Source organism: Columba livia, chromosome 2 (genome assembly GCF_036013475.1).
Source record: "Columba livia isolate bColLiv1 breed racing homer chromosome 2, bColLiv1.pat.W.v2, whole genome shotgun sequence".
Taxonomy (NCBI): domain Eukaryota; kingdom Metazoa; phylum Chordata; class Aves; order Columbiformes; family Columbidae; genus Columba; species Columba livia.
Genome location: NC_088603.1, coordinates 18,824,273 through 18,841,446, shown reverse-complemented (window position 1 = coordinate 18,841,446; position 17,174 = coordinate 18,824,273). Strand labels below are relative to the sequence as shown.

General features: G+C 39.7%; 1 protein-coding gene across 2 annotated transcripts in view; it reads left to right on the top strand.

The window, feature by feature from the left end:
• GPR158 (G protein-coupled receptor 158) overlaps window positions 1-17,174 on the top strand; it is a 199,224-nt gene that overhangs the window by 125,688 nt on the left and 56,362 nt on the right. The gene's annotated exons all lie outside the window — the stretch shown is intronic.

Here is a 17,174-nt window from a genome sequence, read left to right as displayed (position 1 = left end):
CTCTCCTAATTTCTCGAGCTGCACCCAACTTGCATGACAAGACATTAGATGATTACCGAAGCAGCAGGGAATAGTAAGGAGAAAATCCATTGCTCCCACTAGAAAGCCTCAATCTGCAGGATTTAAGATAAGGTGGGGAACAGTGGGGACACTTGCAGTGTCAAGGGGCAACAGTAAGAAGAGGTCCCAGGTTTGCCGAAATGGATGTTTCAGTGACTGAAATACTCAAGAAACCATGAATTTGTAACTCAGATTCATGCATTTTTAGGAGAGTGACCTGAGCCCATAAGCTACAGACTGTCCCATGAACGCGTTCAAGCGTTCCATGTAAATAGAGCAGCTCTGCCGGCCTGGGCTGAGGATACACCAGTGGGTGTATTTTGTATAGCATATGCTGGTACTTATACAGACTATAACGACTTTCAGGTAGAAAACTAAAGGAAGTTTTATTATCATAAAGAAGATCTTTCCACTTTTTCTTCAAGTACTGTATCTTGTTCAGTTTTATCTTCCTTATAAATTTGGGAATTTTCTATAGGAAATAGTTGAAATGGCCACTGTTTTTAAACCTTGGAGCTATGATTTAATATTCAGATCTCTTCTTCCATGTCAATCCAAGTGTGCAAGCTGTCAGATCAGTCAGTCCAAAATAATTTTATATATTCTAGTAATTTGTTGTTAAATCTACTAATCTTGCTTAATTTGTTAACTAGTTAACTAATCCTCTTAAATGTAACATGTTTTGGGGTACGGAATGAGCGTTCTCAATGCTCAGCTCACTCTTTTAAACTCTTAATCCAAAACCTGAACTGTGTGCTGAACCATTGAAATGTTGATTTTGAACCTCTGGCAGAGCTGCCTGGCCCATGGAGTCAGCTCGTCCTTTTTTCTGTCTTTATTGATGGCAGTGCCTTGAAATCTGTGAAGAGCTAATCTGCAAAAGTCTGTGTGCAGGGTTATCTAGTCAGCTATTTATACCCATATTTATTAAACTTCTATCTACTTTTGAAGCCTCAAAACATATTTATTTATCTTTGAAATCATAATCCAAATAAGTTGCTTTTCAAGTAATCACCAGTTGTTGCTACGAGAAGGCAAAATGCTGTGGTAGCAAGCTTTTTAAACCCCTGAGGAACATCTGTATTAACATTAATTAAATGTAAGGCTCTGTTAGACAATCACATGCTCCATTTTTTTAAGACCCAGGAATTCTGGAAAATAACCGAATCAGAACATGCCCTAAATACCTACAGTGGAAGTCTTAAGCAAGATTAATATTTAGTAACATTAAGTTATTTGCCAATTATATTGGTAACAATAAGGTATCTGCCAATTTCTGATGCCACCAAGAATATGAAAAAAAAAATAATCTAAATTTAATTTTTCACTGCTCTTTATGTAACTTTTTTGGAACCAAATGAGATGCCACACTACTACAGGAAAAGAAACTTGATCTGTTTTGACCTCAAGCTGAGAAGACTTTGTATGGGCTATAGTTACTGCTGTTCATTGTGGGAGTAACAAATAATAAGGAGCACGGATTTTATCAGGCAGGTTATCTTCTCTCTTTTGGGGTAAATGCCTTCAGTGCTTACTACATTTGGAAAAGAAACCTCTAGTATACTAGGCTTTCCTCAAGTGTCTATAAACTGGGCTGACCTGATAACATCAAGAGCTTTTCATATCAGATGATGTAGTTGTAAAAGGCACTTATTTCTGTTTCGACTCTCTAGTGTGTATAGCAGACATCAGAGGTGATCAACAAATTGTAGGCATGAAATTAATTTAATAATAGATATCTAATAATATTTTATACCATAATTAGTATGTGCTACTGTTTATATTCATGACAAGGCCCCAGATATGGATAAGATGAAACAAACCAGCAAGTTGATAGAGAATGAATTGTTGAGAAGACAGTAAAGTTGGGAAAAGTCATTCTCTGTTATTTTCAACAAATTAAAAAAAAGTTTGGAACCTTGATCTAACTTCAAGTAATGTTTAGTCATAACTGTTTAATAAATAAGCTAGAGAAGAGGGGAAAAAAAAGAAAGCTGAAACCACTCAGAGTGAAGGAGAGAAATAAAGAGCAGAGGAGCCCCTGCTGCTAAGCACCGAGTACTCTGTTGGTCTAGAAAGCATGGCAGACATTCTTGAGATTTCGTAGTTACCTAAGCAAGTTCAAAGAAATGTTGTTTTTTCCCTCCATGTGTGTCTTTCATAAAGTGGATGAAATTTTGTAGCATGGCACAGTGAATCTGCTAGGTCCATTTCCTTAGACCATCTGAAGTAATGCATTTTTCTCAGACATGTCACAAGCAATCCTGTCAAAGTTTGCCTGAATGGGTTTGTTTTAAATCATAAATAGTTTGGATATATATAGTAAGTGTTCAAGAACCTTGGAAGAAAAAGAAGGCCATGGCCTTGTGAGCACTCTCAGCTCCTCATCTGACTGTGGGTCCTGAAGTATTTGTTTTGGGCAGTCTCAGATATGGGGTCTCACTGCTTGGGTGTTTTATGTTATTGCTCTCCATCCTTCTATCTTACCAGCCTGACTTCTCCTTTAAAAAAATGCTGTGTTTCTCCCTGGTCGCCTGGAGTATGGTTATTTCAGTTTTTGTTTACCATTTCGTTCTTAGTTCTGGTGACAACTGTTCATTTTGCTCTTAAATATCTTGTCCTTCTGCTTTTATGCTGTTTTTATTGTACCGTTGTTTATCCAACACCACAAGCAGCTTGATAGGGAGGATGGAAAAGGAAGTTCATAAAAACAAATAATTATTAAATCCAAAGAACTGCCTAGCAATAAAACACAGTAGAGTATGTCCCTCCTGGTAGAGGGTGGGCCTTTTCTTTGATAAACTGGTGAAATATTTGGAGGACTCCCCCTGTGCTCAGAAAGGAGTGGAACATGTGAAGAAAGCCTCCTTCTGCTGTTTTGCTGATCTGTTAATGAACACATTTAGTGGACCGTGTAAGTAAGATGTGCCAGAACTGCAAACGGGAGATCTGGCCCTAGAAGTCTGGTGTTTCTAATGCTTTATTTTTACAGCTGCAGCAGAAGGGAACCTACAGGTACTGGTTATAGCTCTTTTGGTCAGTGTTTCCAAAAGGAGGAGACCAAAGATGGTTGAAAAGTTCAGCCATTAGCAGGGAATGCGTTTCCTAACATAGCTTTCATTTTTGCTCATGGCAAGTCTGTTAAGGACTCGGCATAGGGGTGGGCATTGCCACTCCAGGCTGCAGTGCCAGTTGTGGTGCCTGCAGGTCAGCTCAGGCGCTCTGCATTGGGGAGCTGTGGGCTCGCACTCAGACACAGAAGCCAGCACACCTGCACTGGCTGCCTTAGAGAGCTAAATGTGCTGAAAAGAGAGCGATTTGTGGTTTATGATCTGCCTCATTTTTGTGCATGGCCAAATGCCTTCCTTCGTGAAGGGTTGCAGATTTGAACCCTGTCTTCAGATGAACCATGCAAAGCTCACCTTTCTTACCAAGCATGAGTGGTAAAAAAACCCAGCCTATAATATATAGGTTTTTTATCTGATATCCTACTTGTTAATGTTTTCATTCTGAATGTGACACTCAGGTCCAGTTCCTCTCTCTGGCTCAGAAGAGACAAAGTTGTACTACCTTGAAGAAAGTTTTAGCACTTTGGCTCTAAGATGCTGTAGCTTGAGAAGTGTTCGGCCTCCTTTGCTGGTATTGTTCCATTTCACACTGCTTCGTTGAGCAGTACTAAATGGGTATAAGCACAAATATTAACCTAACTATACAGTGTAGTATGGAAGGTATTTTACTTACTGGTTAGGTTATGTATTGGTTAGGAGGGGGAGACCTGGCTTTCTGTACCTGCTGCAATGAATGTTTAAGTTATTTTTAGGTATGAGCATATGGACCTCAACTGTTATCACTGCAAAAACATAGCTTGAAGTTGGTTGTGTTCCAGGTTAAAGCATTAACTGTCAAGAACTTTCCTCAGAAACCTGCTAATTGTGGCACTGAGGACAGGTGTGTCCAATCCAACTAAACTTTCAGTTTTCAATTTATCTTGAAAAAGAAATTGCCCGTGTCAGACAATTAAGAATTTATCAATATGTTTACTTGTGCATCTGCCAATGCAGTTTTATGGAAAACCAGAATGTATGCAAAGGTTAGTAAATGTGATATTTGGAAGATGAGATGTGCCTGTTATCCTTTAGGGGTTTTACTGTTGCTGATTTTTTCAGGTGATAAGCAGCAATACAAATCACTGAGGGGTCATGAAATTTTGTTTTCCAGAGGAAAATTTATCACCCTCAGTTTCCCTCAGTCAATGATTTCACATTTTGCAACTCCCCTCTCCCACTTCTCACCCATAGCTCAGTGGCTGCCACAGACTCTTTAAAGTTTTTCCAGTCCACACTCAGTTTCCTGAAGATGTGCCCCAAGATCCATCCCTCCTACTTTCTGCTTCCACACAGCATTTCCAAGGGGAGATTTCTGTTCTAATTTGTTATTCTGTTTAGTTGGTTGCCGCCTACACGTGTTGGAGCTTTTGAAGACTGCTTTTTCAGATTGAGTATGTTGTTCTTGTACTATTAAAAAAATATTCCCCCCGAAGTCTGTAAAGAATTCTTCTTCTCAGGCTTCTCTGAGTTCATCCAGCTATGTTGCTGATATATTGCTCGAGATTGTTTCTGAACAGTTTGTGTTCAACATGGTTAATCTGATGGCTTTTCAATTTAAGACTTTAGCATTTTTCTTCTGTAACAGAATTGACACGTCCATTCAGAACATAGCTCTCAATGGGCTAACGTCTGTGTTACTTTCATTGCCATCTTATTTCTGTGTTTCTCCATTCCTTGATGGTTACCTTAAAATTACCTTGTGTTCTAGGCCCATTTCTTTCCTCAGCTGGATTCTCCTATAGTTTGTGTGTGTATTTTTTTTTCCTTTGAGATTCCCAGTTTAAAATATTAAATTAGGCTAAGTAGTTCTGAAGCCTTTTTCAGCTTGTTCTCCCGTAGAGTATTTCAGAGTTGAAGGATGGGCTTTTCCTGCTCTGCCAGGTTACCAGCTGCATGTGAACTGCAGATAGTCTTTCTCATTTGAGAAGGAGAGAGTGCTGAGAAACTGTGAGTAAAACTTTGGAGGGGTAATTTACAGTGCAGGGGGGTTTTTTAATTGATTTTAACTTTGCACATCACGTTTTACACATGGACTCCCTTCCTATAGAATTATAGGAATTATAATATAAAAGCACACTAGTTGAATGTGGTGGAGGAGAGTGAATATAGAGAATGACTTTCTCACATACCGTGTGGAGGAGTATTTTGTAGCTCATGGAGATGCCATGTGAAGCCTTTTTCACTAAAAGTCTATTTCAGCATTGCTTAGCGTTGCAGGAGGCTGAACTTGATGAAGTTCTGTGTTGCTTTACATAAAGAAAAAAACGTCAGCACAGATACACTTAAATTGAATTATGCTGCTATTTTGGAATAAATGGGCTGTAGAATTGATATGAAAAGTAGCTGTCTTTTGAAAGACAATAATGATTTTGCAGGCAAAAAAAAATCACAAGGAAAACACCATATTTATTTCCGTATATAAATGTGTAGATATATAAATATTCCTACAAGCAAGTGGTTAATTGTATATGTACAAACATACACATACATGCACATCAACTGGAGAAGGGATTAGAAAATGTCTGTGTATGTAGAACTTAGGCTCAAAAAAGGGTTTGATGTTTTATTTACAACTATCCCCTCAAGTGCATGGGCATACCCATAAACACAGAATCAAATTCTGCAGCACCATAGTATCAAAATATATATATATATAGTCTATGGGGTCTCAAAGTTTGCAAAAGCATTAATTTTTGCACCATCCAGGTATCTACTCTGTACTATTTTTATTTATTTAAGAATATTTTCCTCCTCTGAAGCTCAATGACAGGTGGAGAACTAAAGAAGAACTTGAAAGGCTGGTGAGTCAGACTTCTCCAGTTAAGGGTTAAGTGTGCTGGTTAAACTCCATGAGAGGTAGGAAATCCTATCTCTAAAAGACTGAAAATGTTACTGATGAATTCATCTGGCAGTTTCTGCACGTGTGTGGCAAGGAATGTAAGTGTCCAACTACCTCTGGATTCAAATTCAGATGCCAAGAGCTGGGAGCTTCTACTGGAGAGAGATGCTTTTCTAAAGAGTCTTCAACTCCCAGCACTTCTTACAGCAAGAGCAGTGGTCAGAAACATGCCAAATCCCTTACAAACTTAAACAAATGGAAGCTCTAGTGACAATGAATGTGCAGTATCAGAATTTATTTCCAAGTATGTTGTCAATGGCTGGCTGACAATGAATATAGGAAGACAAGAACTGGCCTGTCATCTTCATTTTGTGTGCACCTTGGAGCCTAAACACAGCGAGGAAATAAGAAGCAAGTTTCCTTGAAAATGCTCTGTCTGTAGTAGTTCCAGTAATCTCAGCTGTTCTCTAGTTATAGAGGTGATTGAGCTTTTTCTTTTCCATCCATGCTTAAGAATCAGAATGGCAGAAATACACCACAGAATATAAGTTATGTGAAGAAAAGGTTGCTACGAAAACTAGACACGAAGGGTTGTAGTGAGAACATACAAGAAGAAAGGTCTCCTCCTTCACTGAGATCAGTCCTCTGCTCTTCCAGGCAACTGTGAGAGTAGTCCCACTCACACATTTATCACATTGACTTCGCCTTTATTATGCCGTTATTGAACTAGTGCTTTGCAGCCTCCCTGAGCCACCCGTAGTAGGTAAGTAGTGACTTTCCTACGGATGAGTTTCACTTCCAGGGAAGAGGACCTGTGGTGCACAGGCCGATGCTCTGCAGAGGGGAGGGCCGGTTCTGCAGGCTGCTCTGCTCCAGCACTGCAGTGAGGAGTGGGGCCCATCTGTGCTGTTCTTTAAAAATCACCTAGAGATCATATGTGACTGAGAGAAAGTCTCCGAAGAGCTTGATCGCTTTGAATCTAGAAATTTATTTTTCTAAATTTCTTTTCATTTCTCAGTCATCATCATTTTTTAATATCTGTTCAACACTGGATAAATATTTTTCTTGTCTGGATTTATATTAAAAACCAATTTTCTTTTGACTAGAACCAAAGAGTAAGAAAACTCTGGTCCTCTTAGTCAAGAAACTGTTCATAGTCTTTTGAAAAGGAGCAACTTGCATATCTGTGTTATATGAGAACTATAAGAATGTCAGTAGGAAGAGAGATAATGTTTCTTTATTATTTCTATAGTTTCCACTATGGAGTGAATTTTGAGTTTGCAGCTGTGGCTGGTTTCTTCTGGACTTTGTTAATTACCCATAATTAATTATTTGTATTAATTAATGATTTGTTTAGTATAGTTAATATAGATTTAAAACCATAGATGATCAAAACATGATCATAGATCATGTCATCAGAGTATGTCACTCATTTTCACAGTTCACCCAATTACATCCCTACTGAAGCTGATAGCTTCACTTTACCTAAAGCAGATTGCCCAAACAGGCGTGCATTCTGGATTTGGGAAAGTTAAGAGGTGGAGTGTTCCCACCACTGCCTCTGGAAGTTTGTCACACCGTGACCTTTGCCTTTTCCCCACTGCTGTTCTTGCTACAGGTAAATAAGCTGAAAATGAGAAGTCCATAGTTCCAGCAGCGATGTCTGCAGTAAACTGATCAGCACTGGCTGGACTGAGATGTCCGGCTGGTGTTCTGTGGAGAGAGGTTTTCCAAGTTACTGGTTGTCAATTAAATACTGATGAAAGCTTTCCTGTGGAGAGTGACAGCCAGTTCTGTGTCCTACACTTTACTGTGGTTGAACAGGGTGTTTCAAAGACTGCTTCTGTCCCTGTTGTTTTTCCAAGGAACCAGCTTAAAAGTTGGTATCAATAAAATTCCTACCTTGGCTCGTGAACCTGCCCAATATGTAGTTCAGAGAGAGCAGGCAGGAGGGAGGTATTCCTGAAGAACCTAAAACACCAGGTAGTTTTTTCTCACAAACTTGGCGCTAAATACTTCACCAGCTTTGTTAGATTAAGACCGTAATATAAGGTATTTTTGGAACTCTAAATAACTGCACATTTTCTTTTTCCCAGGTGGAGGTCACTATTTGAAAATACATAAAATCCTCTCTGCACGGTATATTTTTAGAGATTTCAGCCATATCGTAATGAAATGCAAAAGTCTATGTGAGGGTTTTATGGCCTGTGTCTTGCATTAAGTATACTTGGCAAGTTGTTCTGAATAATTTAGTAGATAATGTCTTGATTTAGCTGAAGCTCTTGCAAGATTTATTTTAATATAGACTGCTTTACCATTATTTTTTTTAAAGGTTCCCTTTTCTTAAAATCACAGGCATAGTCTTAAAATGAATTGGTAGATTTTCCTGTTTTTAATAAAATATTGTATTGCATAATGCCCTTCTTTATTCATAAAATGAAACTAGCATTTTCTTAACCCTGATGTTAAAATGTGTCAAGTATTTGGCAAATGACTGGCTGAATCAATTGCTATCTTTTTCTTTTGAGATATTTCAGCTCCTTAAAATTATTATTTTTCTGCTTCTTGGGTGACCACATGTTTGTTAAGGAAAGATGATAACAGTGCATCCAATAAGAAATGTTTGAGGGTTTTTTTTTTCACATACAGAGTAGGTAGACTAGGACATTAAGTGGACTGCTGTTACCTACACAAGTGGCATGTCACACTGAAGAAAATGTATTTGAATAGATGAAAGAAACAGTTGGGTTATAAAAGCTAACTGGTGGAGGAAGCAAATATTTTAGAAGATATTTTGACTTTATAACTTTCTTTGATTTTCCACTTTCATAATTTGGCGTTGGTGTGAACAATTTTTGAAATGTGTCTATGGATATGTACCTGCTACCTAGATAAAATGTTCTGATTAAATTGATTAATCTTGAATTATGCTTTTTGGGTGAAACCATGAAAACAGAAGCATTGAATGGCTAAGGAGCTCAGCTTCTGCTCTACACTTGGCCTGTACTTCTTTCCTCATCCTTAACATGCGTGTGGCTGGAGTCCGGAATGTCCCACGTGCTCATCTTTGCTTTTGTGTTGCTGCTGGCAGAGCATGTCTAATAGTCTCCACTCAAAACCTGATGATTTGCTTGATCAGGAAAACCACATTTTCACAGATATTTCAATATTTAACGGGAAAGTAGTTCAAGGCCTTTATGTTTAGGAAGAAGAAACATCAAGTGAAAGAGTGCAGAGCGTCAATGTGATCTACACTGCTCTTACACTTAGAGCTGTTTTTGAAGACAGGGAGACAGATTTTTTAAAATATTTGTGTAGTTGCCTTTTAGTGTAGTCAAAGGCTCCAAACTCCCTGGCTAGCTCCTGAGTATCTTTGAAGTCTCATCAATGACTATACATTAACTTGTGCTTCAAGGCTGTGGCTGGTGACCTACATGAGTCAGGAAACTTTTTTTCTCTGCACAGTTACTACATGGCTTTACATTTTCAGACACGACAGTTGCTTCTGTTTTTAAAAATCTTGTTTAAACACATTTAAAACCTTCTCTGGTAATGTGTTGATTTCAGTGGGACCTCTGATGTCCAGCCAAGTCCACATCTGGCCAGCTTGAAGTCTCTGAACTGCTGACATCAGCCAACTCTCAAGTCCTCAGGGACTGACTTCCGAGTCTGTTCAGGCAGCTGTTAGAAGAACTGAGTTAAAGAATGTGACGATTCAGAAGTGAGACAATACATGTATGAGGGATATATACATACCAAAGACAGAGAAACAACTGGTACATCAAAGTAGGTGGATAATAACATCCACTAGACCAACTGGGCCCGTTTCTGTTTGGATTCCCTGGGAAGTATTTATTTGCTTCTTTTGATTTATGGTGGTAATGGAGCAGAAATACATTTGAATGAGAACAAGGGAAGAGTATGATACAATTCAGACTTTATTTTCTCTTCCCTCTTAGGTTGGGGTGTGACTGGAGCTATTGTGTAGATATTTTTTGTTCAGTTTTGCGTTTTTCAACATTAGGTATTTAATTCATTGTGCTACACCCTGTCATAGTCTCAAGGAAACGTCTGAGCTTCAGACCTCGTCCTGTCTTATACGGGACACTGCAGAAGCATCCAGTAACTCTCAGTGGCCAGGAAGACACCTTTCCAGGGCAAATATTTGCCCCCAAGAAATTTGATTTGCTGTCTCCAGCAGCTCAGTGCCTATAGCCCCTTAGGTTGAGACCAAATACTTCCTGACTAACCTGTTTCACTGTTTCAGGATCACAACTACCTGGGCCAGTGCCATTAAAATATCTCTTTGTATTTGAGAAGTTTACAGTTAAAATTTATTCTATTACAATGAAAAGCTAGGCATTAATTTCTGTGTTTGGAGATAGCTTCAGAAATTGTATATGATAATCCATCTCTTTATTTAGCTTGGTTTCAAGATGATTTCTGTTTCCTCTCAGTTCCCTAGATGATTCCCACAGCTGCCTGGGGTGGGGGACTAGTCCTTTTGGTAATACTAGTTTTTATGCTTTTCTTTCCCCAAAGAGGATACAGACCTAGTGTGTTGGTTTTCTTTGTATCCCCTTGCTCTTGTTGGTTGTGAATTCACCCTTGGGGAACCCTACAGCCCTTAGCATTTATAACTGATTCAGCCAGAACATCAATTTATGTCTCTGATAAGCTAAGGAAGTGTTTTCTGACAAAGTTTTAGCTCCTACCAGGAAAAAAACCTGGAGTGCCCTTCTCTACTGCTTGGGCCTTGTTTGCCATAAGACTTCATTTGCTGTGGACGAATCTGTTTACAGAGTGCAAGCATGTGTCTTTTTAAAGTCATTGTGGATTATATGTTAACTTTTTATTTCTTGACTTTAAAATGAAGCTAATGTAAATAGGAAAAGTGAAGCTGGATCTTTAGTAACTCTGAGTAGAGGCTAGAATTTATGGCAAAATAGATGCATTTTCAGGCCATTAGTTCAGGTCACTTATCAATGAATATTTCCAGAGCTGGTAGGATCTGTGACATATCACTGTATCTCTTGAAATTGGAGTAAAGACATGATGGCATCTTGGAAGTCATGTGGACATTCATTTTCTGCAAAATCTATTCAGAGATGCCCTATCAAGTGTTAGCAGAGATCTGCTTATGAACAGGAAAAAGAAAATAATTGAAGATGTATCAATAAAAAGGCATTCTAAGTATGCAGTCTTGTGTCAAAACAGAATGATCTTGAAAGTTCTGTTTGCTTGATTACCAGATAAATCTCTCAGGAGGCTAAATGAGCTCCACTGTAAAAAACATGTTCCATAAAGAGCTTTAGAGATCTGCTATTACTGCCTGGTGGAGATGAATCCAAATTATAATAAAACTTGGTGATAGCAAAGCATTCTGATGAATCAAGTTCTAGAAGTCTGTCCATGTTTCACAGCAGTGCTGCTGGTTAGGCACTTACACAGCATCCTGGACTTCCAAAAGACTTTACAGGCTGAAATCCAGCCAGAGTTTTAATATATGTTTTAAGATAGGCAATGGAAAAAAAACCTATCTACAGTTGCAAGTGCAGTGGGAGGGAAAAGAAGATTTCAGTAGGCAGAATTTCAAGCTGGACTTTGTGTGGGTGGCTAGGAAGAACTTGTTTTCTTTTATGAAGAAACCCAAAAGATCCTAAATGGCCCTAAGTACTTTGACTTTGACACACATCTCATCTGAAATGCATTGCTGCTGGCAGCAGAGTGCCTCCGATGCTGTGTACAGGGGATTTAATTCAGAGGCAAGAATAAAACCTGTGCTTTCCTGCAGCAACTGTGGGCTCTATAGAGGCATTGAGCTAATGATCCGGCACAGCTCTGCTTTCAGACGGTGAGATTTGCAAGAATAACAGGGTTCGATGGTACCGTGTGTCCAGAGAGTAAAAGGTTATGGCTTAAAAAGCACATGTGGTTTAGAAAAAATGGGATGGAGATGGAAGGGAGTGTTCATATGTAATTAGCCTAAGTTTATATTCAGCTGCTATCATACCTCTGAAATGTTTTGTGTAGTTGCACCGGAAATATTTGTTGGTAGTACAGGATTGGATAATGAGTTGTGTATTCACTAATATTGAAGCAGATGCTCTGAGCTGTGAATTGTGTTTTGAACGGTGGTATGTGGTGCCTGTGGTGTACGTAGGCTCCTGAATGCCTTCATTCATGCCCATCTGTTCAGATGGCAGGGCGCCCACATGCCGGTGGAATGGTCCCTTTTCTAGAAAGAGTAGTGCCAGACTGTTACAAGTTTGGGTGGTGAACTTATCTAACATTGCAAAGGGCATCTCTGTTGTGGGAAAACCCTTCTCAGTATTAGGACTGAAGCATTAATAAGTGACTTGATGTGCTAGGTTTCCCCAGAGGGTATTTTATGTGGTGAAAGGAACTACTGAAACATGGCAGAAGAAAGAATGCCCATCTCAAAGCACAGCAGGATACCGAGGGGAAGTGTTGGATGGCTTGTTCCAGGGCAGAATTGCCTTGGGACAGCCCAAGACAGATATTGCCATCAGGCAAGGCCGAACGGTGTTGGTCAGTGGAACAGATCGGATGGATCTCTTCACAGCATCTCCTAGATGCTTGTTAATGCAATTAGCCCCAAGGGCATAATCTTAAATGGCCACATCATGGCCTGCATTGACCTGTGCACAGTACTTGCAGGAAGTTCTGAAGTTAAACTCAGAAGTAGGTAGTTTTCCTGTAAAGTTTTTTGGGTTAACTGGGCACAATTTTTGAGATAAATTTGGTTATTTGAAAATGAGAAGAAAATTAATACTTTTGCATCACTTTCATCCAAAATAGGGGACTTTCACCTTGGACCCATAATCAGATGATGCTCATGCTCAAATGCTAAGCTCTGTATCTCATTTCCATGTATCTAACATATACAGCGTCCCTGCCCACAGAACTAGGAACTACACGATCTTTCACAGTCCCTTCCAACCCAAACTGTACTATGATTCTATTCTACAACTGAGGGCAAAAATAAGAAGAGTTCAAAAGTGAGCACACTGGGTTTTTTTGAGTTAAGGTCCTGGTCAGTAATTTTCCTGTTTAGGTTTAGGACTTGTAGCACTGACAATTCAATGTATTTTTTTAAATATTGGTTCTTTGACCTCTAATCTGTTGAGTCATTATAGCATTACCTGTTCCCTCTCAAAAAATTTGATGCTTGAAAAGGAAAATGCATTTTTGATCTATTCATATGTTTTTTATGGCTTAAGAATCAAAGTAAAAAACAACTTGTCTTAAATACATTACAAGATTGTTAGAGCTGGCTACAAAGTATTTGGCTTGGTCCTCCTAGTGCAGCTCGTTAATTGACACATAGTGAAGCCGCTTCCCTAAAATAAATACTGAAGTACCTTTCTAGTCAGTGGAGACGCATCTATGAAGCCTTTAGGCTACGAGTCTGTCCAAGTAGCTGAAGTTCTGAACTTCTTCAAGGTTCTTCAAGGTACCTGCCTTTATCCGTGGGCTATCTATGGAACACGTATTACTAGGGCTGATTTACTAGACCACTACAATGTAGGTAGAAATTATATGCCTGATTTAGGCAGACTGAATCCCAGTCAATGCACCTTGGGGAACTGCACATTATTAAATAATATATTTTCACCTGAATCTAGTGCCCGAGGTGAAGGGCAAAACTAATCATCTTATAATGCACACAGTAAAGTCAATCTGAAAAACAAAAGAGTTTTTGTGTTGCATGGAAGTATTGCTCACTATTAACAATACAGAGCTCTGATAAGGTGTTGGGTTTTTTCTTCATGTAAAGAATCTTTCTAAATGCTGTATATCTCTTAAGAAGCAATGACACTGAGGCTATAAAACTCATGTGCTTATTTTTAATGAGAACAATGCCTGTTTGCTTCTGAACGTTAAATTGTTCAATGTTAGTTCTCTTTGCACTTTTACTGTCCTGCCTGTCCTGATAATAAAAGTTTAGTGGTGTGGGCAAGGTGCCGGTATCGACTTCAGCCCTTGTCTGCCCTCATCAGGGCAGCCGAGCGCCCGAGCTGCCTGGCGCTGTGACAGCAGCTGCTCTCTCGTCCCTGGCCCTAATTCCCCAGCTCTAAACGTGCTTGACCGTCAGCTGGTGACCTTAGAAAGTCTTTTCATCTCTGACTCCACAAGTGGTAGCGTGACTACTGGGATGGTGTTTTGGCAAGGGTAATAATGGCTTAAAACACCTTGAGGTTAAAAGCAAACATCTAAATGCATTTGTCCAAATGACAAAGATGAGCCACAGTTTATGAAGTGTCACACGCAGCTGCAGTAACTGATACATGAACAGGCACTGTCTGACTTCTCCTCTTCTGGTTTCCAAATATTTTATCCCCAGATCTTTGTTGTGTAAGGAACAGAAACTGATGTCTGGTATTTAAGTGGATTTCAGGAGCTGGCAAAACAGAGGATATCACATTTCCTTGCCTACAGTAAATAGGTTTTGTGACATCCATCAGCAAAACCACTAAGCATTTTAAATGAGATTTATGCTGCTGTCATGGTCTAATGCATTATAAGAGCAAAAAGAGAAAATGAATTCTTGTCAGATCTTTGGTGGGCAGAGTAGTCTTTTAGAACTGCAGGGGGATTTCCTTGTTCTCTTGAGAGCAGCCTGGCTATGTGGGTGAATCCTGTGCTCATCCTACACTTGGAGCTCAGCAACCCTTCGCTGCATATTGTTTGTCACATTCAGCAAGGCTTATCTCTGGGAATAACAGTAGGGAATGAGGGTTTTGGTAACCAGGAGGTAGAAGAGGCTGATATGAAACAAAACCAAGACTTCTCTGTGCTATGTTCCTGTTTGTTTGTTTTTTAGCTAGGGAAAGTGCGGGATGGAGTGCAGCAGTCATGCTTTTCACCAGATATCTATTTTTTGCAATAATGTGATTCCACTAAGATGAAAAACTTGAGCATGGCTTTTAGTGTACTGAGCTTCCTGGGCACCGTTTCTGTAGTCCCTTGGATCCAATCCATTAAAGATTATTCCATTTAAAAATTGTGCCACTAAAATTCACTGTCCTTATAAGAGACTTGATGGTGACAAGAGCTTAGAGAGGGCAGTCACCTGGCCATCACAGTGAGCCCTAATGGGAATGGGAATGACATTAGAATAACCTTCTGGAAAGCCTAAGAAGCAAGCAAAACATTAAGTACAGCAATTCTTGCTGTTCAAACCCTTGGTCCATGCCAGACCACATGCAAGTTACAGAAGAATAGGTAGAAATGCCCTTGGGAGGGCTTTGTAACCATTCTCCACCATGTAACACAGGAAGACAGAAGAGGGAGGCAAACTTGGATCAGGTCTTACTTCTGCCATGTACTTGCCCACAGGGCGAAGAAGTAGTTAAAATGTGTCTACGTTCAAATAGGAAAATGAGAACAGTTTTTGCCAACAGAGCCTTGCTTCTGCAGCCTTCACGGTGAGCTGCCAAATGCCACCACACTGCATTTGAAATGGTGTGTTCTTGGTTGATAGCTGGCCAAGTGCCTCAGCTGCTCATACAAATGGTTCAATGCAAATCAGTGTGATTTTTTAGACACAAGCAGTTAATATTTCAACAAGCAACTGCAGACAAAATTGCTGTGTCAGATTGCGTGGCAAAGAGAGCTGTTGCCCTTGTCCAGAAAATTCTGTACCTGGAAAGTTTTCAGACCTTCCCATTTCGATAATCTAAAAATTCTGCTTTCTGATCGACTTTGAAATGTTTGGAGTCTCTGTATGTCAGTCTTTTTTCTTTTTACAGTGTTTTTCTAGTTTGGAAGAATCAAAGTTGAAACGGTATTTTCTAGCGCTTAGCAAACCTCAGGAGGCAGGTTACTGCTACAGACACTGCTCTGGTTCTGCAACTATCATAATGAGTATAATTGTGTAGTAGGATAAGAGGTCATTACTATCATTGAGGTCTTTCTGAGAAACTTCTTGCTGGATGCACGAGCATGTTAATGCATGTGTCGATGCATTTTGTTTTTCCAGCTAATTTTCCAAGGAGATGTGGGCCTTTTGCTGCACGCTGTTCCCTTCCCTACAGGCAGAATTTGTCAGATTCCCAGAAAATGTCTACCTTGAAACATGTCAGTCCAATAACAGCAAAAATAGCAGATTAAATTTCACACCATGGTTTGATTCAACAAACTATATTTTTGAAAGAAATAGCTTGATTCTGCTGTAAAAAATCATGCCAGCGAAGCATAGCAGTTTCTTCTATGTGTCTCAGCCCACACGTCTGCCATTTTTGCCCCCACTCTCCTTAATCTGTCTATGTCACCCAAAGGACGTAGTCCTGGGCTTTTGGCCAAAACCCTGGGCTTGAATTCCCACATAGAAAAGCATTTACTTAGGAAAATAATATCATGTGGCAGCCAGTAGGCACAATACTACCTCTGCTGCCAGAATGTACTGACTATAAATGAAGCTGTGGCAGATGGCCTGGAATGTTTCAGTGCTTTCTTTCTCTAGACCAGGATTACCCAATTAATTTGTACTATGGTGCACTGGGTCATTTTACCAGGTTCTGGTCAGACGGGTGGAATGCACTGGGTTTAGCTTTGCTGGACCAAGCAGGATCTGGGGTGGGATAAGGGCAGCGTACAGCGAAGCCCTGGGACAGCCAGCTCCTGGTGGGGCCAGACAAGTGGGAAGGAATATGGGATCATCCTTCAGGACACCAGGAACAAAATCTGTTGGAATGAGAAGAAATGGACTCCTGGTTCAGATCATGACTGAGTCCACCATTTGAGCAGCCCTGTTTTAGATAAGATTGGCATTTTACTTGGTAATGATGCTTTTATACACACTATACCTGCAGAAGTAGCTTTATGTTACTGCTTATTGCATGTTGTCTTCATGCGTGGTACTTGGTAGACAGCATAAAAGGCCAGTAGGACCTTTTTGTTGTTGTGATTAGAGAAATCCATAAGTGAACAAAAAGGTTAGTTTCATTGAGAAAGTGGTGAGGCACAGGGAGATTTGGTATAGCTTAGGGAAAATATATGGGGAAGAATAGGAAAGAGTCAAAGACGGCATCAAGATTTTGGGATTTTAGAGAGAGGCTCATGCAATCACTTTTAGTGTGACAGAATAGTTGGGAGAAAAAAATGAACAGTTACCATTTTGCTAGGTTTATTAGAAGGAGTGA